We start from the raw sequence: 19,826 nt of genomic DNA, 5'->3' as shown, positions 1-19,826 counted from the left end.
TATTAACTATTGTACAATGTTGTATAGCACTTCTCTAGATCATAATTGATCTTCATTTAGCTGGTGTTTTCATAATTCATCTCTAGAAGTTAATTATCTGTAAAGCCTTTATACCTACTGAGTAGCAACTCAATCTATTGGTTTAATTCTGATGCTGCTTTGTGTTGTCTTGGGTGAATGGCAACCTCTACACACCGTATTTTGTTTTGTTTTTTCCTTCCTTATTCATTCTGCGGTTCTTGGTCCCCATTTTGTAGGGTTTGTTTAAGGAAATAAATGTCTCTAAATCAACTTCCATTCTTAGCTCTGACATCCACATGCAGAAACCCTTCTTAAAATTTCTAGCCCAGGTTGTCCAGCCTCCATATGCATTTCTGAGCATTGATACTCAGGTTGCAATCTGATGACTGACCTTTTCTATGAAAGGATTTTCATGAGCTTGACCTCCATTCCCATTGCAATGTTATATTTTTGAAGTACATCATTTCTATATATCAGTTTATTTATTTGACAAGATCTGATATGAAAATGTGAAATGTGGGATACAGATTCAGAGGACAATGTCAGCTAAATAAAACTTCTGTCAAATTAAAAAAAACATTAACATTCACTGTTACTAGGCTTTTCTCCCAACTGTAGGTGGACATCTATAGATGAATCCTAGATCTATCCATTAGTAAATATCAATTAAATGTATCAATTTACTAAGCTGCCAGAATCCACATTTTTTAGAATGTAGTTTAGTTTTTGGAGAAGGCAATGGCACCCCACTCCAGTACTCTTGCCTGGAAAATCCCATGGACGGAGGAGCCTGGTAAGCTGCAGTCCATGGGGTCACTAAGAGTCGGATACAACTGAGTGACTTCACTTTCACTTTTCACTTTCATGCATTGGAGAAGGAAATGGCAACCCACTCCAGTGTTCTTGCCTGGAGAATCCCAGGGATGGGGAGCCTGGTGGGCTGCAGTCTATGGGTTTGCACAGAGTCGGACATGACTGAAGCGACTTAGCAGCACCAGCAGCAGTTTAATTTTTATTGGCCACAGGAGAGCTCATTCAATTTAAAGCCTATTTCTTAATTGTACCAATGTGCACTGAAATTGGACCACTTGTCCTTATCTCTGAATATTTGCTTAAAATTTATGGAGAATGAATTTTCAAAAATAATTATTCTAGAATTTTTAAATATTGGAGATCAAGAATATTAATTTGTACTTAACTTAGTTACCATCCCCACTCCACTTTAATAATATTCTGCATTTCCAAAAAGAGGCTTTCAACTGTAAGGTTTTGGAATTTAAGAAAAAGAATATCAAAAAATTCTGTTTTTATAAAAGGTAGTTAGTTTGTAAAAACATTCTGATGGAACATAAGTGTGCAATCAATGAATTCTTTACATTTAAATTGTCAGGTAGCACTATTCCATTTTCAAATTTGGGATCTTACCAAAATACATGGTGATAAGAATAATGTTCCAGAGCCTTCTTCATATAACTGAGAAGCTTAAAATACCCTATTATATGAATTGTCACCTTAATGAAAAGTCTTAGAATGCTTTAAGAAATAGAGAAAAATAAAATGAACAATGATTAATTTAAATTAATCACATGGCAATAAAATAAAATGGGGGAATACTGAGTTTAAAAGCTAAAGAAGAGTTATTTACAAGTTTAATATACAGAAGAAAAATAATCATTGAGAATAGGCAAACTGATTTTTCAAAAATGTAATTGTCTCCTGACCATTCTAAGTCACATTTCTCAAACTTTCATCAATGTTATGCTGGAAATGTAGATACCTACATAACTTTTTTGTCCTTTGGCTTTATCTTCACGTTAACTGGTTGTCTGTGATTGTGGTTTCAGTCTGTCTGCCCTCTGATGCCCTCTCTCAGTGCCTACCGTCTTACTTGGGTTTTTCTTACCTTGGACATGGGGTATCTCTTCACGGCTGCTCCAGCAGAGCACAGCCACTACTCCTTACCTTGGATGTGGGGTAGCTCCTCTTGGATGCAGCTCCTGACCTTGGATGTAGGGTAGAAAAGGCAGAGGAACCAGAGATCAAGTAGCCAACATCCACTAGATCATTGAAAAAGCAAGAGAGTTCCAGAAAAACATCTATTTCTGCTTCATTGACTATGCCAAAACTTTTGACGGTGTGGATCACAATAAACTGTGGAAAATTCTTAAAGAGATGGGAATACCAGACCACCTGATGTCAGTTCTAATTCCCTCTTTCAAAATCTGGAGGGGTATCTTTCCCATGGATCCTTTTCCACAATAATGATTAATGTGGCCATGTGCTTATGCCTGTTAGTTCTGATTTGTGTAATAGCCCTGTGACTTTTCAGAATACTCAGCCGAAATGTTTCTGCTCTATCTACTGAGTTTCATACCTATGCTCTAAAAAATAAAAAAGGGGAGATGTCAGGAGCCGTGTTAGGCATTACTGACAAAATGGAGGCTTGGCCCCCAGCTCCCTCTCCTCATTCCGCAGGCACGGATCCTGGGATGAAGGTGTTAGGCCTTGTAATTCTGACTTGTCTTTTCCTCTCCTTGGCTGAGTTAACTGAAAAGGAATATTAAGGTGCTTATTGTTCTTGAGAGGAGCATGAGAAGGCACAAAGCCTTCTGCAGCATTGCTCAGAAAACAATTCATAAAGTTAATTATTGACATTTGTTCAAGGACTTTTACAAAAGAGCATTCCAGGATGAGCACATAGGCTATAGCTTGAGGCCATGGGAGGGATTGATATCTGAAGCCTATTTGTGAGGAGAATGTTTATGGCAAAGGAGTTCACTGAATTTAGGGCTTACAAATAATTAAAATAGTTAGAAGTTAAAGATTTAAGGAATATTGAAAAGTTAGCATATTTTACTATAGCTTATAGAAGTTAGGAATTTTTAGAGATACTATAGCTAGAAGCCTTTTTAAGAGGTAGTGAACTCAGGATATTAGGGGCAAACAGGATTTAGGAAGATAAGTAGTAAACTGAGGAATGTAACATGAGTTACAATGTAATAACAAGTTAACTATAGGACGCATTAGAAGAGGTAGATAATAGATGATAAGGCTGATTCCCAGAGAATCACTGAAACAGGAACTCTGTTTGAAGAGCAACAATGATTTATGGAGATAAATCTGGGAGAGGGGGAACTGAAAGTGTCAAACCTCTGGCCTAATGTTTTTGTAAAAGTATAAAAGAGAATCTTAAACTTGAAATAAAGAGGCAGTCCAAAAGAAAATTGAGAGGCTGTCTCATTTCTCTCGCTGACACCATTCATCTTTTCAGGTTGAATCCCTGGCTGCTGGAGTTGGCCTCTGGCAACCAGACCTGCCTCTTGAGAAACCTGTATGCAGGTCAGCAAGCAACAGTTAGAACTGGATGTGGAAAAACAGACTGGTTCCAAAGAGGAAAAGGAGTATGTCAAGGCTGTATATTGTCACCCTGCTTATTTAACTTATACAGAGTACATCATGAGAAATGCTGGACTGGAAGAAACACAAGCTGGAATCAAGATTGCTGGGAGAAATATCAATCACCTCAGATATGCAGATGACACCACCCTTATGGCAGAAAGTGAATAAAAACTAAAGAGCCTCTTGATGAAAGTGAAAGAGAAGAGTGAGAAAGTTGGCTTAAAGCTCAACATTCAGAAAACGAAGATCATGGCATCTGTTCCCATCACCTCATGGGAAATAGATGGGGAAACAGTGGAAACGGTGGCTGACTTTACTTTTTGGGGATCCAAAATCACTGCAGATGGTGATTGCAGTCATGACATTAAAAGATGCTTACTCCTTGGAAGGAAAGTTATGACCAACCATATTAAAGTTATGACCAGCATGTTAAAAAGCAGAGATATTACTTTGCCAACAAAGATCTGTCTAGCCAAGGCAATGGTTTTTCCAGTAGTGATGTATGGATGTAAGAGTTGGACTATAAAGAAAGCTGAGCACAGAGGAATTGATGCTTTTGAACTGTGGTATTGGAGAAGATTCTTGAGAATCCCTTGGACTGCAAGGAGATCCAACCAGTCCATCCTAAAGGAGATTAGTCCTGTGTGTTTATTGGAAGGACTGATGTTGAAGCTGAAACATCAGTAGAGTAGAGTCCCTCTACTCTGGGCAGCTGATGTGAAGAGCTGACTCATTGGGAAAAAACCCTGATGCTGGGAAAGACTGAGGGCTGGAGGAGAGGGGACGACAAAGGATGAGATGGTTGGATGGAATTACCGACTCAATGGACATGAGTTTGGGTAAACTCAGGGAGTTGGAGATGGACAGGGAGGCCTGGCAAATGGTGGTTCATGGGGTTGGGAAGAGTTGGACACAACTGAGTGACTGAACAGAAATGAACTCACCTCAACTTACCTAGAAAAATATTTTCCTACCTAATACACATTTTATTTAAATGCAGTGATATGAAAAATTGATATTATCAATTTTAAGGACAAACTGGTATCATATATCATAATACAGATTAAAAAAACAAAATTAGAAGGTTTAATTTTTAAAAATTAATAATACCAAATGTTGTGAAATATATATTAAATCAAATCAATTTTCAGGATTTACACTGAGGACAGATAACTCAATGGAAATAATGGAGTATTTTTATCACAGTCCTTAATATGAAGATATTTGGTTTCATAGTGTTCATGTTAATATGACTTCATTTCATAGATTTGATTTTATAAAGCCTCAATTATTCCAACATATTAGGGAACATATTTATAAAATCAAGACTCTGTTTTAAAGCTTTATTGATAACATTGTTGCTGCTGCTGCTGCTAAGTCACTTCAGTCGTGTCTGACTCTGTGCAGCCCCAGAGATGGCAGCCCACCAGGCTCTGCCATCCCTGGGATTCTCCAGGCAAGAACACTGGAGTGGGTTGCCATTTCCTTCTCCAATGCATGAAAGTGAAAAGTGAAAGTGAAGTCGCTCAGTCTTGTCTGACTCTTAGCGACCCCATGGACTGCATCCTACCAGGCTCCTCCCTCCATGGGATTTTCTAGGAAAAACCCCATGGAGGGAGGAGCCTGGTGTACTGGAGTGGGTTTCCAGGGCCCTCTCCATTGATAACATTGTACTGTGAACTTAATTCCCTAATTGAAATTATTTCAGTGACTTTTATTCAAGAAATCTCTAGAGTAAACTTCTCTGCAAGCATCAGCTTATTTGGTAATATCTCCAATGTGATAAACACATAAAAATAATTCTTATTTATTACCCATTGTCATGTGTTTGGGAAAATACAAGCCTCTTTTATGATTTATTTAAAGCACTTCTAAAAAAGCATGCTGGTCTTGTAAAAACAATTATACTAGTGCTGAAATTACAAGATATACTGGCTACAAAGCCAGCACCTATTGCGCTTATGATCTGAGAAACTGAAGTGTCCTTCTAGAACTTGCTGTAGTCCATCTCACAATCCACTCAAAAGAATGAGTTAAATTATTTACAAGCTAAAGATCTTCTAAATTAAAAAAGGAAATTGTAAGTCATGACTTCAAGATAGAAAATGTTCAAACTCCAGAGGTCACTCTGAATTATGTAACAATTTTTACAGTTCTATCACACACATCTCAAATATTTATGCATATTTATGATAGCACAGTGTATTGTGATCAGAGCAGTTTGTAGAGTTTACTGGTGATGCAAGAGCTTGAATTTATTAAGAGGACTCTTTCATTGAACTAGTATTACTATAATTGATTCTAGATGATATTATATTTCTAATCTCAAAAATATGTGATCTTGAATGAATGATGTAGAAAGGTGACCTGTATGAAATGCTTTCCTGGACAAAACAAAAAGTTTAGCAAAGTTGGCGGTATTTGTAAATACATCAATTCAGATTAAAATTACTGATTTTGCCATACTATGGTTAAGAATTTTTGTTTATGCTTTCAGCAAATAGTTATGCTGCTATGATAATCTGTGCTCTGTAAGAGAAATTCCTTGATTCATTTTGTTCCTCTGGTTATTATTTGACTCTTTCTTTGACATAAGTCTTGGTAAATGTTTTGCCCCTCATTCCAATACTTTTGACATTTAAAATGAAATTTCATTGGAATTTTGGTTGCTGATTCTGTACATAAGGAGCTGGAAAGTTGCTCCTCCATCTGAAAACAAAGAAAAAGCTGAAGAGATTGAAATATCAGCTTTTATTTGGTCTGTAAAAGGACAGGACACAAGGCAAACTGCTGTCTCCAAAACTGGAGAAACAGACAGGCATATTCAGGAAGCTGTGGCTTGTTAAAGGAGAGATCCAGAAGGTGAGACTATCACAGAAATCATAGCTATGTAAGATAAACCTGAACTGTAATTGACAAATTGCTGGGGCTCAGTGTAGACAATTCTAGAGTTTAAAAATTCAGTGGGATCCAGTTATACCAATTCTTTACAATCTCTTAAAGAAGGCATACTGTGAAATTCAATCTATGAGGCCAGTATTACCCTAATATCAAAACAGTCAAAGATATAAAAACTGCACATTAATATCTCTTATGACTTGGTATAAAAATCCTCAATAAAGTATTAGTAAATCAAGTCCAAAAGAGTATAAAAGGAATTATACATCATGACTAATTAGGATTTATCCTGGGTATGCAAGGCTGAATCAACTTTCAAAATCAATAAATATAATTTATCAGATTAACAGACTGAAAAATAAAAAAAAATCATAGAATCATATCATTAGATACAGAAAAAGTCTTTGACAAAATCCAACAAATGTTTATGACAAAAACTCTTATTTAACTTGATAAAGACTATCTACAAAGTAGCTAAGCTAACATAAAGCTTAATGGTAAAAAAATACAAAGCTTTTCCAGTGTGAGTAGTTACAAGGCAAGTAAGTTCTCTCACCGCTCCTTTTCAACATCATATTGGAACTCTTTATTAATAAATAAGACAAGAAAATAAAAGAAGATGTATACTGATTAGAAGGGAAGAAGTATTTTTGTGTGTTTAAAGGTAATATGATTGTCTCTGAGGAAATAAAAAAAATCAGTAAAAAATCCTTAAAGTTAATAAGCAATTATAGCAAGGTTTCAGGATACAAGGTAAGTGCACAAGTTTATTTCTTCCCTATATGGCAACAATGAACAAGTGGAATTTGAATTTAAACACACAATAGCATTTGCAATAACACCACCAAAACTAAAATGCAAATATATAAATCTAACAGAAATATGCCAGATCTATATGAGGAAAACTACAAAACTGATTGAAAAATTAAAGAATATTTAAATAAATGGAGAGATATTCTATATTTACAAATAAGGGACTCAAAGTTATCAAGATGTCAAGTTTCCCAACTTGATCTATAAATTCAATACAATCCCCAGAAAGATCTCAGCAAATTGTGTTATGGATATAGATAAACTGATTCTAAAGTTTATATGACAAAGCAAAAGACCCAGAATAGTCAAAATAATATTAAGAGGAAGAATGAATTTGGAAAGCTGGGGCTAGACCAATTCAAGGCTTATTATAAAGTTACTATAATCAAGATAGTATAGTACAGGTGAAAGAACAGACCCAACATGTCAACTGAATAGAACAGAGTCCCAAAATGACAACCATAAATATGATCAACTTATCTTTGACAAAGTAGCAAAATCAATGTAATCAATACAAAAGAGGCAATATTATTATAACCACTTGAACAAATGGTATTAGACAAATGGGATCAGTTCAGCTCAGTCGCTCAGTTGTGTCCAACTCTTTGCAAAGGATATGTATATACAAAAAAAAAAAAAAATCTAGACACAAACCTTACTGTCTTCCCAAAAATGAACTCTTGTCAGATCACAGACCTAAATGTAAAATGTAAATCTAAAACCCTCCTAGAATATCATAGGAGAAAACCAATATGATATTGGGTATGATGATGCCTTTTTAGGTACAATCTCTATGACACAATCCATTAAAGAAAATATTGATTGAATGAACCACATTAAAATTCAAAACAAAAGTACTCTGTGATAAATATTAAAAAGGAAGGAGAAGACAAGCCACAGACTGGGAGAAAATATTTGCAAAAGTCCTAAAAGTCCTAAAAAGTTTTGTTATACAAAACTATACAAAGAATTTCCAAAACTCAATAATTATAAAAAAATAACTGACCAAAAAATGGGCCAAAGACTTTAACAAACACTTCAGTAAAATAATATATACAGATGACAAATACACTTATGAAAAGATGCTCAGCATAATACATTATCAGAAAAATGCAAATAAAGCAACACTGAGATACCACCACACAACTATTAAAATGATGAAAATCTTAAATACTGAAAACACTAAATGCTTGTGAGGTGATGGATCTACAGGACTCTTGTACATTGCTGGTGGAAATGCAAAATGGTACAGCACTTTGGAAGACAGTTTGGCAGTTTCTTACAAAGGACCATTACCATATAATGGTATGGTGCCATTACCATATAATGCAGCAATCACACAACTTGGTATTTGCCCAAAGGAGTTGAAAACTCAAACTTACGTAAAAACCTACACACAGATGTTTTTAGCAGCTATATTTGTAATTGCCTAAAATTTTAAGTAACCAAGATGTACTCCAGTAGGTGAATGAATAATCTGTGGTCCATATAGGCAATAGTATATTATGAAGTACTAAAAATAAATGAGTTATACCACAAAATGACATGGAGGAAATTTACATGCTTGTTATTAAGTGAAAGATACAAATCTGAAAAGGCTACAGTTGGAAGGCTATAGTTGGAATCTGGATGATTCCAACTATATGACATTCTGGCAAACACAACACTATGGAAATGGTAAAAAAAATATTACAGGTAGCTAGTGTAAGGGGGCGTGAGAGATGAATAGTCAGAATATGTTTTTTAGGGCAGTGAAAATATTTCTCCTATAATATTACAATAATAAAGTCAGTCAGACAAAAGCAAATATCACTACATCACTTATATGTAGAATCTAAAAAAAATTTATACAAATAAACCTATTTACAAAACAGAGATAATCACAGATGTAAAAACTATACTTATGGTTACCAAAAGTGGGCAAGGAAAAATTGGGAAACTGGGATTGACATGTACTCACTATTATGAAGGCAGATTCTTTACTGTTGAGTCACAAGGGAAGCCCAAGAATACTGGAATGGGTAATGTACCTCTTCTCCAGCAGATTTTCCCAACCCAGGAGTTGAACTGGGGTCTCCTGCATTGGAGGTGGATTCTTTACCAACTGAGCTATTAGGGAAGCATATATGAAACAGATAATAAGAACTTAGTGTATAATACAGAGGACTCTACTCAGTACTCTAAAATGACTTATATGGGAATAGAATCTAAACAAGAGTGAATATATGTATAACTGATTTACTGTGATATGTAGAAGAAACTAAAACAACATTATAAATCAACTATACTTTAATAAACATTAATTTAAAAAAAGAAAAAAACTATAAAGATGAATGCATGCCATAATATACTTATTCAAACCCATACAGTGTACAATACCAAGAGTGTATCCTTAGGTAAACCATGTGCTTTGGGTGATTATGAGAAAAATGTACATTTTTTTCTTTGTAAAAAAAATTTGACATTGTAATGAGTTACATTGATAAATCAGGAGGTTATGTATGTATGGAAGTAGGGAGTATATGGGAAATTTCTGTGTCTTCACCTATATTTTATTATAAACCTAAAATTCCTCTAAAAATAATTTTTTGAAAAATTACATTGTATTATTTCAAAGAAAGACCATGCATGATTTTTTAATTTTCATTTCATTTCAGTTTCTTTGCATATTTCATCTCTGTGATGTTAAATGCCTATCCCCCTTATTAAAATCTGTTACAGGTGACAGTGGAAAGTGGAAGGATCAGCGGTAGAGTAGAAAGATCCTGAGTTCAACTCTTCCCTTGGGAATATCAAAATTACAGCCTCTTAAAGAATACTTATTGCTGAAAACAACCTGAAAATTTACAGAAAAGGTCCACAACTAAAGATACAAACAAGAAACCACAATCAGATATGTAAGAGGGGTCAAGACTCTGTCCAGTCAGGACCTACACTCCTGGTGCAGTAACCCATAAATATCAGCAGAAACTTAGTAGGTTAGAGGGGCTGGCATGATATATTCAAAGTGCTAAAAGGAAAAAGAAAACTTATATTCCCCCCTCCCAAATTTACCCAACAAAGTTATCATTTAGAATTAAAGGAGAGATAAAGAGTATCCCAAACAAGTGGAATCTAAGAGTTTATCATCACCAAACTAGCCTTATAAGAAATGTTAAAGGGCCTTATTTAAGTGGAGAGGAAAAGATTCTAATAAGAAACAAAATATATGAAAGAAATAGACTCTCTGGTAAATGCACATATATAATAAAGGCAGTGGATCAGTCAAAAAATAAAAGCTAGTCTTAAGGTTAAAGAAAAAACATGCAAAATTTAATTATAACTGCAATAAAATTTATGGAATATCAAAGTAAAAAATATTAAAATGCAGTTGTTGTTGTTTAGTCATTAAGTCATGTCTGGCTCTTTTGCAACCCCATGGATCATAGCTCACCAGGTTCCTCTGTCCAGGGGATTTCCCAGGTAAGAATACTGGAGTGGGTTATCATTGCCTTCTCCAGGAGATCTTCACAAGCCAGGGATAGAAGCCACATTTCTTGCGTTGCAGGCAGATTCTTTACCACAGTCACCCGGGAAGTTTTAAAAATGTAGTAAGAGGAGTAAAATGCAGGGTAATGAGAATTCATTTGCACTTTAAAATAAGACTGACTTAAAATAATTACTCACACAGATACATGTGTATAAAGACACATTTCTATCAAATGCACATGGAACATTGTCTAACATAAGTCCCATCAGTTCAGTTCAGTTCAGTCGCTCAGTCGTGTCTGACTCTTTGCGACCCCATGAATCGCAGCACGCCAGGCCTCCCTGTCCATCACCAACTCCCGGAGTTCACTTAGACTTGCGTCCATTGAGTCAGTGATGCCATCCAGCCATCTCATCCTCTGTCGTCCCCTTCTCCTCCTGCCCCCAATCCCTCCCAGCATCAAAATCTTTTCCAATGAGTCAACTCTTCACATGAGGTGGCCAAAGTACTGGAGTTTCAGCTTCAGCATCATTCCTTCCAAAGAAATCCCAGGGCTGATCTCCTTCAGAATGGACTGGTTGGATCTCCTTGCAGTGTAAGGGACTCTCAAGAGTCTTCTCCAACACCACATTTCAAAAGCATCAATTCTTCGGCGCTCAGCCTTCTTCACAATCCAACTCTCACATCCATACATGACTACTGGAAAAACTATAGCCTTGACTAGACAGACCTTAGTCGGCAAAGTAATGTCTCTGCTTTTGAATATACTATCTAGGTTGGTCATAACTTTTCTTCCAAGGAGTAAGCGTCTTTTAATTTCATGGCTGCAGTCACCATCTGCAGTGATTTTGGAGCCCAAGAAAAATAAAGTCTGACACTGTTTCCACTGTTTCCCCATCTATTTCCCATGAAGTGATGGGACCAGATGCCATGATCTTCGTTTCCTGAATGTTGAGCTTTAAGCCAACTTTTTCACTCTCCTCTTTCACTTTCATCAAGAGGCTTTTTAGTTCCTCTTCACTTTCTGCCATAAGGATGGTGTCATCTGCATATCTGAGGTTATTGATATTTCTCCCAGCAATCTTGATTTCAGCTTGTGTTTCTTCCAGCCCAGCGTTTCTCATGATGTGCTCTGCATATAAGTTAAATAAGCAGGGTGACAATATACAGCCTTGATGTACTCCTCCTCCTATTTGTAACCAGTCTGTTGTTCCATGTCCAGTTCTAACTGTTGCTTCCTGGCCTGCATATAGATTTCTCAAGAGGCAGGTCAGGTGGTCTGATATTCCCATCTCTCAGAATTTTCCACAGTTTATTGTGATCCACACAGTCAAAGGCTTTGGCATAGTCAATAAAGCAGAAATAGATGTTTTTCTGGAACTCTCTCGCTTTTTCCATGATCCAGCGGATGTTGTCAATTTTATCTCTGGTTCCCCTGCCTTTTCTAAAACCAGCATGAACATCAGGAAGTTCATGGTTCACGTATTGCTGAAGCCTGGCTTAGAGAATTTTGAGCATTACTTTACTAGCATGTGAGATGAGTGCAATTGTGCAGTAGTTTGAGCATTCTTTGGCATTGCCTTTCTTTGGGATTGGAATGAAAACTGACCTTTTCCAGTCCTGTGGCCACTGCTGAGTGTTCCAAATTTGTTGGTATATTGAGTGCAGCACTTTCACAGAATCATCTTTAAGGATTTGAAATAGCTCAACTGGAATCCCATCACCTCCACTAGCTTTGTTCGTAGTGATGCCCATACTAGGTCACAAAACAAGTCTTAATACATTTAAGAGGACTGAAATCATATCAAGCATCTTTTGTGACCACAATAGTATAAAAGTAGAAATTAATTACAAAATGAAAAATGAAAACACACACACACACACACACGAGAACTGCTATATAATATGCTACTAAACAAACAATGGTTTACTGATGAAATAAAAAAGTACCTTGAGACAGGCAAAAATGGAATCACAGTATCCAAAATCTATGGTATGCAATAAATGCAATTATAAGAGGGAAATTTATAGCAATGCAGGCCTATCTTAAGAAGCAAGAGAAATCACCAATAAAAATCTAACATTTCTACACCTAAAGGAAGTAGAAGAACAAGCAAAGCCCAAAATTAGAAGGAAAGAAATAATAAAAAATATTTTAGAAATAAAACAGATTAAAAATTAGAAATATCAATGGGTGTAAGAACTGGTTTTCTGAAAAGATAGACAAAATTTATATACATTTGCCCAGACTCATCAATAAAAAGAGGATCTAAATAAATAGAAGATGAAAGGTAAGTTAAAACTAACTTCACAGAAACACAAATATCCTATGATTACTTTGAGCAATGATATACAAATAAATTGGACAGCTTAGAAAAAATGGACAAATTCCTAGAGACACAAAATTTCCCTAAGACTGAACCAAGACGAAATAGAAACTAGATCAATTACTATCAGTGAAATTGAATCAGTAATTTAAAAATGCTAACAAAAGATCAGCACCAAACAACTTCACAGGTAAATTCTAGCAGTAATAATTAAAGAAGAGTTAATTCCTAACCCCTTAAACTACTCCAAAAATTAAAGAGGAAGGAAAAGTCGCAAAGATAAAACAACAAAACTACAAGCCAATATCTCTGATTATCATAGCTGCAAAAAATCCTTAAAAAATTAGCAAACCAAATTCAGCAATGCAGTAAAAGTTTGATACATCATAAATAAATTATATTTAACCCAGAAATGCAAAGTTGGTTCAATATACCTACAAATCAATCAGTGTGATACATCATATTAACAAAATGAAGGATAAAAAATCCTATCATCATCTCAATAAATGCAGAAAAAGCTTTGACAAATTCAACATCTATTTGTGACTTTAAAAGAAGCTCAATATTGGTATAAAGGAAATGTACCTCAACATAATAAAGACCTTATATAACAATACTCAGTATATAATCATACTCAGCAGAAAAAAGCTGAAGATTTTTTCTAAGATCAGTAACAAGACAAGGATTATTACTTTTATTTAAAATAGTATTGGTATTCCTAGCCATAGCTATCAGATAAGAAAAGGTGAGAAAGTTATCCAAATTGGAAAGGAAGAAGTAAAACTGTCAATATTTGCAGATACATGATACTGTATATAGAAATTCCTTGAGACTAATGATTGGAACTAATAAATGAATTTAGTGAATTTGCAGGATAAGAAATCATTATACAGAAGTCTGTTCCTTTTTTGTACACTAACTGCAAACTATTAGAAAGATAAATTTAAAAGAAATCCCATTTGTAATTGCATCTAAAGTAATAAAATACCTATGTATAAATTTAACCAAGGAATTGAAAGACTTGTACTCTGAAAACTATAAAATATTGGTGAATTAATTGCATAAGACAGAAATGGAAAGATAGTCCATGTTCAATAATTGGACAATTATTATTGTTAAAATATCCATACCACCCATGATAATATACAGATTCAATGCAAACCATTTAACAACACCAATGGCATTTTTCACATAAGTGCAAAAAAAATTCTAAAATTTATATGGAAACATAAGAGACCACAAATACCCAAAGTAATCTTAAGACAGAAGAACAGAGCTGGAGATGCATTATTTCCTCATTTCAAACCAAAATACAAAGTTATAGTAGTCAAAACGCTATGGTATTGATACAAAAACAGGCAAATCAATGGAATAGAGTGTCCAGAAATAAATTCATGCTTATATGCTATTTTAACTTACAGCCAAGGAGCCAGGAAAATATATAAATGAAAGGCAGTCTCTCCAATAAAAAGTGTTCACGAAACTAGATATCTACATGCAAAAGAATGAATTTCTTATTCCATACACAAAAATAAACTGAAAATGATTAAAGACTTGATTGTGGAAACCTGAAACCATAAAACCCCTAGAAGAAAACAAAGGCAGTATACTCTTAGGCATCAGTCTTAGCAAATTTTGGGGGGTCTGTCTCCTCAGGCAAGGGCAATCAAAGGAAACAAGCAAATGGAACTCATCAAATTAAAAAGATTTTACGCAGAAAAAGGCAACCTTCTGAATGGGAAACTATATTTGTTATACCTGATAACGGGTTAATATCTAAGCGATACAAAGAACCCATATAACTCAATATAAACATACAGACATACCTATGGCTGATAGATACATGAAAAAATGCTTAATATCACTGTGATTCATCAGAGAAATACATATCAAAACCACAATGTGATATCACATCAGTCATATCTCAGAATCAATTCAGTTCAGTCACTCAGTTGTGTCCGACTCTATGACCCCATGAATCGCAGCACACCAGGCCTCCCTCAGTTCAGTTCAGTTCAGTTCAGTCACTCAGTCATGTCTGACTCTTTGTGACCCCATGAATTGCAGTATACCAGGTCTCCCTGTTTATCACCAACTCCCGGAGTACACCCAAACCCATGTCCATTGTGTCAGTGATGCCATCCAACTATCTCATCATCTGTCATCCTCTTCTAATCCTGTCCTCCATCTTTCAAGCATCAGGATCTTTTCAAATGAGTCAGCTCTCTGCATGAGGTGGCCAAAATATTGGAGTTCAGCTTCAACATAAAAATGAACACCCAGGACTGATCTCCTTAGGATGGACTGGTTGGATCTTGCAGTCCAAGGGACTCTCCAGAGTCTTCTCCAACACCACAGTTCAAAAGCATCAATTCTTTGGCACTCAGCTTTCTTCACCGTCCAACTGTCACATCCATATGTGACTACTGGAAAAACCATAGCCTTGACTAGATGGACCTTTGTTGGCAAAGTAATGTCTCTGCTTTTTAATATGCTGTCTAGGTTGGTCATAACTTTCCTTCCAAGGAGCCAGCATCTTTTCATTTCATGGCTGCAATCACCATACTCAGTGATTTTGGAGCCCCCAAAATAAAGTCAACCACTGTTTCCACTGTTTCCCCATCTATTTGCCATGAATTGATGGGACCAGATGCCATGATCTTAGTTTTCTGAATAGCCATCATCAAAAGTGAAACAGATACTACTAAGTAATGGCAAGGGTGTGTAGAAAAGTGAACTATTATGCACTGTTTGTGGGAAAATAAACTGCTGCAGCCACTATGGAAACAATAAGAAGTTTCCTCAAAAGACTAAAAATAGAACTGCTATATCATCCAGCCATTCCACTTCTGAGTATTTATTTGAAAATTAAATTGCAGTGTTATTTACAAAAGCCAACTATTGAAAACAACCTAAGTACTCAAGGAACCAACCTAAGTACTCATCAAGAGATGAATGGATAAAGATGCAGCTTATATGTGTACAATGGTATATTACTCAGCCATAAAAATGAATGAAGTATTGCCATTTCAACACTATAGGAGGACTTAAAGGGTATTAAGCTAAGTAAAGTAAGTCAGACTAATATAAGTTAACTGTAGTTCAGTTAAAAGAAAAAAAGAGGATGAAGTTTAGTCCTAAAGCCAATTTCATGCTTAATGGGGAAATATTAGAAATATTCCTGTTAATATCAGTGCAAAATAAGAATGCCTTCTTTTACCTCTTTTTTAAAAAGAGTTGTAATTAGAAATATATTAGGTTGCAAGTAATAGACCTGATTACATTTTTATATATATCTCAGACCACAAGAGATTAAGCATATAGGGATTTTTCTCAAACAAGAAATCTGTGTAGAAGTGGCTGTTTTGGTTCAATATCTTCATAGTTTGGGAGCTGACCAAAAGTTGTGTAAGTTTAGTGTTTTGATGTATATTGTGTCTGTCCTCCAAATCTGTTTTGTTTCACAAACTTAGCCTCTCATCAATAATATATGAAAACACCTATTCCTCCCAAACAAAACAAAACCTATTATAGGTTCCTTATATTATTCTTTACATAATTCTGACTCTTGAGATTAAATGGTATTATTTCAGAGTTAGTATACAACTCCAAACAAGTGATACAGAAATTAGTAGATTATTTTAATACCAGTCCACATGAACTCAATTTTGAATTATTTTGCATTTTTCCAAACATCTAGTTTTCTTTTGCTGTTGATGTCTTTTACAAAATAAACAGGTAAATTGTTAATGTGTTCCTCACACTTAAATCTAAGATTGATTATCATAGTTGATACTAATTCTCAGGACTTCCATTACAATGTTTATATTTAATTTAAAATGTTCATTGAATAAAAATGATATAAAACTCAAATTTCAATTTACAATTCTATAATTTACACATATCTTGCCATCTAAAAGATTATCAATTTCCAGAAGAAGCCAAAATAATATCTATGGAAATTTAACATAGAGTAAATCCGCTACTGATGCTTATCAGTTGTGATATTGATACAGTGGTGAGAAATGTTGCTTTAATAAAAGCAGCATTCAGGGACATGCTTGAAAATTGTATCTGAAATCCATGAGTTTGCCTAAAGCACAGAACTATACTCCTACTTGGGGCTTCCCAGGTGGCTCAGGGGTAAAGAATATGCCTGTGATGCAGAAGACTCCGTGGGTTCAACCCCTGGGTCAGGAAGATTCCCTTGGAGGAGGGCATGACAACCCACTCCAGTATTCTTGCCTCAGAGAATCCCATGGACAGAGGAGCCTGTCAGGGTACAGTCCATAGGATCACAGAGAGTCAGACACGACTGAAACAACTGACCATGCAGGCATCCTTCTATCTACTTTTAACCTCATGCTAATCTGTAGCAATCATAATAATAGGACAGGCATGAAAGGTTGGTTATATTTTAAAATATACTAAAATCAATACCTAATTAATAATCTATGATTATTAAAATTAAATAGATTCCTATCAATATTTCCTAGTGTATTTTTGTTAACATCTATGTATTCATTTCACCTTTTGGGAATGAATAATTTACAGATAAATTTAATATTTCCCCAGTTAGATTTGTAGAAAGGGTGATTTCCAGTTTTTTGATGGTTACAAGCAGTTAAGATGTAATTATCCTAATCCAAGCTTTTTGAAACATTACTGAGCATATGAATCACCTAAAGATCTTGTTGAGTTTGAGTGAACTCCGGGAGTTGGTGATGGACAGGGAGGCCTGGCCTGCTGTGATTCATGGTGTCGCAAAGAGTCGGACAAGACTGAGCGACTGAACTGAACTGAACTGAACTGAAAGCTCTTGTTACACTGTAAATACTGACTCAGCAGGTCTAAACAATGCCCTAAGATTTTTTGTTTTACATAAGATCCCAGCAAGGTGCCCTTGCTGTTTTTCCAGATCATATTTTAAGTAGCAGGATATAGTTCTATGTATCTTAACACGGCAACCACTAACCACATGCTATTAAAGCACTTAAAATGTAATGAGCCTGAATTGAGTGAATTATGAAAAAGGCATAAAGAATTTAAAATATCTCATTAATAATATTTACATATGTAAAATAATGTTGTACCAACATATTAAAATTAATGTCACCTTTCTTATGTTGACGAAGAAATTTATAGTTATGTATTTGTTCCACATGATATTAAATGATGCTAGTTTAGTTTATGGAATTTGACTCCAAGCTCTTATGGGGAATAAAATTAATTTAGAGAAAACTAGTTAAGATCTAGATTTTTTTTTATCCCTACCATGAAACAATCTGATACAAAAGTCTCAGAGCTCAGGAATCAAAACACACAAACAAAGGAAAATGAAAGAATCCTGCATCAACTAAGATTTTACATAAAGATATAATTTAATTTCATCTTTTCTTTAATGCTAAAAACACAATTTGAGGTGCCTATAGAGACACACAGATCACCACATCTGTTTCCAGAATGCTCAATCTATCAGTTGAATTTAGTTTGAATAGATGTAAACAATTTCTGATATAACTAAGTGTGTGTCCTAGTGTCATTTATTTCATAATATTTTTCTATCTCATTGTGTTATAGTGTCACTGGTAACTGTATTATTCCAAATGGGCTTAATTTTGACTTGTTATGTTTATCAATACTTGATGAAATAACATAACAGCTTTAATTACATTTTGCTTAATTGATATTGACAAACATATTGTATAACAAGTGCTCCTCTGTATTTTCATTTTTATATATTTTCTGTTCATTTGTATCTGTTTGTTTATTCTTCTAGTCTTTGATGAAATTTTAAACTATATTTTATTTTCCAAAGCTCATATCCCCTGTTCTCTCCCACCTATCCAATTAAAAAGAAAGCAGTTTTGCACTTTGAATAAAATTTCATTAAAGTTACAAGTGAATAGAAAATAATTGACAATTTCATGTCGGTCATTGAATGCATTCAGGAACATGGCATAATTCTCTATGTCTTAAAAGTGATGGAAAATATATATACACTTTAGAGCCATTAGTGTTAGTCACTCAGTTGTGTCCAACTCTTTGCCACCCCATGGAGTATAGCCTACCAGGCTGCTCTGTCCATGGAATTCTCTAGGCAAGAATTCTGGACTGTGTTGACATGCCCTTCTCCAGGAAATTGTCCCTACCCAAGGATCAGAACCTTTAAATAGACATTTTTACATAGGTCCTGCATAAGTCATGTAATAGGAGTTATAAAATTTGTATATTGTGGTTTTTCAGTGAATAGTATTTTTTTTCAGTAAAAATATTATTTATGATTGTTGGAATGCACTAAGTCTAGTGCATACAATGTGAACTTGCATTCATATGTCCAATCATGTAAGCCCACTTTCTGGTATACATTGTCGTGTATGTGCATTCTCTTAAGTGGTTGTGCTTTTGTGTTCACTACTGTACAGTACTGTATAGTGTAGAGTAGTAGTACTGTATCTTTTTTGTTGTTGTTGGTCTTGCTATGCCACATGTGAGGTCTTAGTTCCCTGACCAGGGATCTAACCTGCTCCCCTTGCATTGGAAAAGGGCAGGATCTTAACAGTATCTTTATTTCAAGCCCATGATGTCTGGAAGCAAGCTTAAAAGCAGTGGTATAGAGCTGATTGTATTAGTTGGATACCTGGGCTACCTCTGTTGGGCTTACAAATTGGACTTACAAATGTACTTTTGGAAAGGAACTCCAAGTATGTAGGGAATTTACTTGTATATGGAAACTTTGTTTTTTTTTTTGCGGTTGTTCAGTCACCCAGTCATGTTTGACTCTTTGCAATCCCATGGGCTGCAGCATGCCAGGCCTCCCTATCCCTCAGCATCTCTCAAAGTTTGCCATTTACCCAAAGTTTGCCATCACCCAAAGTTTGAAGTTCTTGTCCATTGCA

Source organism: Oryx dammah, unplaced genomic scaffold (genome assembly GCF_014754425.2).
Source record: "Oryx dammah isolate SB20612 unplaced genomic scaffold, SCBI_Odam_1.1 HiC_scaffold_11164, whole genome shotgun sequence".
Taxonomy (NCBI): Eukaryota; Metazoa; Chordata; class Mammalia; order Artiodactyla; family Bovidae; genus Oryx; species Oryx dammah.
This window is presented reverse-complemented; position numbering follows the sequence as displayed.